Source organism: Pteropus alecto, unplaced genomic scaffold (assembly GCF_000325575.1).
Source record: "Pteropus alecto unplaced genomic scaffold, ASM32557v1 scaffold45, whole genome shotgun sequence".
Taxonomy (NCBI): domain Eukaryota; kingdom Metazoa; phylum Chordata; class Mammalia; order Chiroptera; family Pteropodidae; genus Pteropus; species Pteropus alecto.
Window position 1 is genome coordinate 35,491,965 of NW_006442491.1, and position 5,677 is coordinate 35,497,641.

The following is a 5,677-nucleotide window of genomic DNA, read 5'->3' on the forward strand; positions in this document are numbered from 1 at the left end:
GGTTTCCATGCATTGTCTCCATGGCGATGCCTGCGTTTTTTAAGGAGAAAATTAATACACCTAAGAGAAAGAGGAAAAAAAAAAAGCATACTCATTAAAGGAAAGATTAAGGGGTTTTGTCGGGGTTTTGTTTTCCAGCAGATCCCACTATTCTGTAATATGGCTCTCAACCTTCTTGTCTTCTTTGAAGACATCAACAAAATCCATTTCTTTGTCTTGGGACTTCACAGTTACTTTGCATATATCCAGCTGCCAGTGCCATTCAGATGCTCACCCTGTTTTACCTTTGTTAGTAATGGCTGGAGGTCACAACAGCACCTCGTTGGGAGCTGTTGATTGTTAGTATTCATCACTTCAGAAAATTACCTTTTTTTCCTCTCTTCATTTTGAATTGAAAGTCCAACAAATGGGTTACATAATAATACCAGAAAGTATACTACGATTCTTTATGTTTAGTAGGTGGCATTTTTGAAGTTCCCAGAATAACACTGCTTCATGTTACTCCTCAATATATATATATTTTTAAATTGAATCTGTTGATCTGTCGCTTATTAGCTTTCATGACAATGGGACCGTTTTTCAAAAATTGCTTACTAGTTACCCGTAAGTCAGGAGTTTTTATCTTTTCCCAAGCTATCGATACTTAATCCTTCTTGTCATTTCCCCCAGGTTCTATGATTTTTTTATAGCTCAACATTTATGAGCCGTTTCAAGTTGAGTTTCTAAAAAATGCAATACACATTACTCAATACGTTCCCCAGATACGAACAAGGCCTAAAATACAGACACGAGTCTACGGCCATATCACCCTGAACAAGCCTGATCCCATCTGATCTCGGAAGCTAAGCAGGGTTGGACCTGGTTAGTGTTTGGATGGGAGACCACCTAGGAAGACCAGGGGCTGTAGGGGTTTTAAAAAAAAAAAAAAGGCATTGTAAACAGACAAGGTTCTTGCAATCTGTGAGGTCGACCAAGGGTTGCCTCGCCTAAAATAAATAAATAAATAATAAAATACAGATGCGAAGTTTCGCTTTGGTTAAATCCTCAAAGTTCATGTTTTTAAAAATATTAATCAAGAAATTTTTACATGAGCATCCACCAAAAAAATAAATAAATAAATAAATAAATAAAAGAAGTAAAATAGATATGACAAGTATTCTTTTGCATGAGAACAGATTTACATTAAAATGTAGGTGCCTTTCGCAGAAAATTTCCAGCGGGAAAGCTGCTCCTTTGTAGCATTATGATACTCCACAGATTATTCCTTGCTCTCAAAAATCTGTGTAAATTTATAAAAACGGGAGAAGAAAAAATGTCCTTTGAACAGGGGACTTTCTGGAGCTCGAGTTTTGTTAAGCTGTGCCAGCCGCCTCTCACAAGATAATGATTTGCACTTAAGCCATTAGCTTTATAGACTCCCACCAAACACCTTCTGAGACAGAAGCCCTGGTTTTTTATGCTGCGTTTGTGGTGTTGTGCTGACATTCTTATGCAGAACGTTCGTTAAAAGCATTGTCATGCATTTCCAGGGGACCTTAACAAATAATAAATCCGAACCATCTTGCTACTATTTTCATGAATAAATGCCAGTGTCTGACCTTATCTTTTGGCTCCGCCTGGCAGTAACTTCTCCAAACCTCTGCACTCTGGGTATTGTCAAGGAAAAAGGCTGCAAGGTTTTATTAGTTAGAGAATTATTCCATCTTCCTCAGACCTTTTCTAGGATGACTAATTCCACATGGGGATAAAAAAAGGCTGGTAAAAACGGGTCGCTCCATAATGTAGTTTTTTTTTTTTCCCCGAAGAGAAATCAGAAAACAAATTGGGGAGACTGTAAACCCTGATCCAGACATAAGTCAGTAAGAGGATGTTGTCAGAAGAGGCTGACCTAGGGTATAAATGATCGCCTGAAACGGAAGTGAAAATGTCATTATGGGAAGAGCCATCGCTCACAGGATATAGAAGTTCTGCTATCTCTTTACAACGTAGATATGTAAAGTTTGCCAAATGTTTACTGCCACTCTAAATATGAACATATTATTCATGATAGTTAAAGTTCTTATGTTTGTGAATGATTTACATACTGAAAATAATGTTACTCTTAGGAATTTGTTAATGTCACCTTTCATGTACATCCAATGAATGAATGAATGAATGAATGAATGAATACATTCATAAATGACAACTATTTCTTTTAGGCAGGTTTGATTGTGCTAGTAGACTCCACCTTCTAAGGGCACCCTACTTTGCACACTGAAAACAGAGGGAGGTCAGCTCACCTTAGCTGGTGGTTGTATCTAACTGTTCCTTAAAACAGTGTCATTATTATTCATAAGTCTTCAATTTATACATATCGAATGCTCGATAGTGTGTATCAATTTATAATACAAAACCATACTTGCAATTTAAGTTGTGTGTGCATTAACTTTCAATTGCTACTGGTCTTCACCACAAATTAGATATTCCTGAGCGGGGTGATTTAGAATTGATATTGTTACCATCTCTTGTTCTTGTCTGCTATGGATCCTTCCTTTATGCATGCTCTTTCGTCACTCCGTGTGGTCCTGGTGACGCCCACAGGAGAAGGTCAGCGAGCTACCGGCTATCATAGGACCGCATATTTTGGGGCACGTAACCCAAGCCAGACCAATCTGTCTGTATCCAGAACATTCCAAACTGGCATCAGAGAGTACAGTCTCGGTAGATCTTGCATCATGGGGACTAATCATGTGTTTGGGGTTACCGTGGCCATCTTCCCCGGTAATGGAGAGAGCTTCTCATTAGGAGGGAACAGAGCTAGCTGACCCAGAGAAGCGGACTAAGAGACTGAGGTGAAGAAATACAAACCTGAGACATTGGAAGTGATCGTGCTCGAAGCAGACTCCCCAGTTATGTGATGTACTAAGTCCCGATTTTTGCTAAAAAGAGTGAGTTTTGTTTTTGTCACTTGCCACCCAGAGGGAGCCAACCATGAGAACACACTGCACATTACTGAGAGGGTCTGAAGAGACACTTTCGTCCCTCCGTTCTACAGTCTGATGAGTTTTACTCTGCTCCTTTACCCGATAAGCAAAAACATGTTGCTTAGGCAACTGTTTTCCTGTCCTTCACCTTGCAAAATTCACTCTTCGTATAAGTTATTTTGCATTAATTATCTTAGGTTTCTGGAACTGTCTTTATCTCACTAAGAAAACATGTCTCACTAATATACATATGAGATATATATTATATATATTCGTTTTATGTGCATATGTGTATTACATATGTGTGTTACATATAATGTTTATGTTTAAAATACAGTTATTTTCGTCAGAAACTTAAAGTTTAGTTACAACCTCATTAGAGTAGGGGGGGTCTCAGTTTGAGGTGCCTGGAATTTGGAAAAAAATGTTGGAGCATATAAATAAATGGTTCAAGCACAATTTTTCAAAGGCTAGTTCTTGAGGTGGCAGCATTAGCGTAATTTTGAAAACTTACTTAAAATACAGGTTTCTAGAAACTATCTGCTAGGTACTATAATTTAGTAGGTCTAGATTAGATTCTAGAACTCCATATGATTTTTTTTAAAGCTTTCTAGTTTATTTAAAGTGTTTCCTTCCTTTACTTTCGAGATAAAGAAAGTAAATAATCATTAGGTCAGTTAATCGAGCCTATGGAAAAAAAGTATAATGAGTAAGAATTAAATATGAGGAAGAAACAAATTAGGATTGATTAATGGATAGGGAAATTCACCATATTGAGATTACATCTTTCATTCACAGCAACTCCTGGGGCGGGAAGTGGTTTGGGTTAGTTACAAAGGCCATTTGAGGTAATGTAATGTCGTGGTGAGATGCTAGGTCATGAGGTGGGGACTGGTTTAGCTTCAGATAAGCCTTGTGACTCTGAGTAAGTCACTTAATATCTCTGAACCTCAGTTTCTCATCAGACAGCCTTGCGATTATAATAGATCTTTCCTAGTATTTTTATGGGGTCAAAAAAAAATCATGCAAGTTCATGTGCTTTGAAAACTGAAAATAAGATATAAATGTAGGTTCTTCCTACTAAGCAGTAGCTGGTTATGAGAACCGCTTGGTGCTCAGACTGAGGTGAAGTAGAACAAGGCACCTTACTTTCCGTTTAGGGCAATGTTGCTGTTGGAGAGTTTATTTACTTGAGGTCATGATCCCTTTGGGAATATGATGGCAGGTGGATCCCTTTTCTGCACATTGCCCACACGTAGAAAAAAATGAAAAACTTGGATGACAATTTTTGGTTACTATGGACTAAAGGAGGAGCCCTGACTTCTCACTTAACATGCTACTTTCTTGAAATTTTCTCTCCATTGATCGAATGTGAGCTTTATGAGTTTGTAGACTTTGATTTTTCTCACTGCCGCATCAGCAGCAACAAAAACAGTACCTGCCCACAGGTGGGGTTCCGGAGCGCGGTGTGGGGCACATGACTGGGTTCCAGTGTACACAGGGACAGACCTGTGGTTTATGGAACTGAGGAGATAAATAATACATCATCCCAATGACCGAGCATGGGTGGAGGGAGGGGGCCGGCCGATAAGCACGGAACTGGCAGAAAGTATCGATAAAGCGTGCACTAGAATTAAGCATATTTCACCTCAGAAACATCACAGCGGAAATGACTGGGAGGTGACCTCTGAGCTAGACCTGGATTTCATATGGAGATCACATCAGGGAGTGAGTTCAAGCATTACAGAATGGCTCGAGAAAAGTGTAGAAAAAGATGAAGTTGAAAACCAGCTGCTTTTTAGTTAAGTTTTGCCAACTCACCTGCTTTGTGGAACCCTCCCGATGTTTTTAAAATGAGAAATTTTACTTACAATGTAAGTCGCCGCTTTCTCTTGAAGACTAAGACGTGGCAGCTCTGAGCCCCTCACTGGAGTGGAGCGATCGCGGCGCCCTGTGATGGGGTTTATCCTGTGCTCTCGGCCACAGTCTCTCACCGACCTCTGCCACTGTCACTCCTTCATGGAAGAGCTTGGTCTATTCAGCCATTGTTTGTGTACGCTGCTTCAGGAAGTCCTGGAGGGAGCAGAGGTCCCCAACTTTGTTGGCACCAGGGACCGGTGCTCCTATGAGAATCTAATGTCTGCTGATCTGAGATGGAGCTGAGGTGGTGATGCTGGCGCTGGGGAGCGGCTGTCGATACAGATGAAGCTTCGCTTGCTCCCCCGCCGCTCACCTCCTGCTGTGCAGCCCGGTTCCTACCAGGCCACGGACCAGGAGTTGGGGATCCCTAGAGCACAGCAGACATTATACGCCACATCTTACAAAAGGCTCATGTATGGAATGACTCCTGTGGTGGAAAAATAATTAATAGGTAGAGTCACTGTATGCTAGAAGTGTGCTGTTGAAGACCAATAATGCCGAAGTAGATGAATTCAGAACAATGAATTTAACAAATAACATGCCGAAAAAATAGTCATACGTAATTAGTATGAATGATTATGAATTGAATGGTGGTGGTGATTGAAGTGGACATGACCATTTTACGTAAATACATAACAAAGGGGTTGCTGCAAATTATGGAGAGGTGATTGCATAAAAGCAGATGTTTTTTGTTTGTTTTGGAAGTTTTAATCCTTCGATTCAATGATTTATGCATCGGTCATGGACCCACAGTTTCTAATGTGTCAATCATCATGTTAATTGACCCCCTCTAT

The 5,677-nt window shown here is 40.0% G+C and overlaps 1 pseudogene; it reads left to right on the forward strand.

The window, feature by feature from the left end:
- The first annotated feature begins 791 nt into the window (after positions 1-791).
- Positions 792-910, forward strand: LOC112471160 (annotated as a pseudogene).
- Positions 911-5,677: the final 4,767 nt, after the last annotated feature.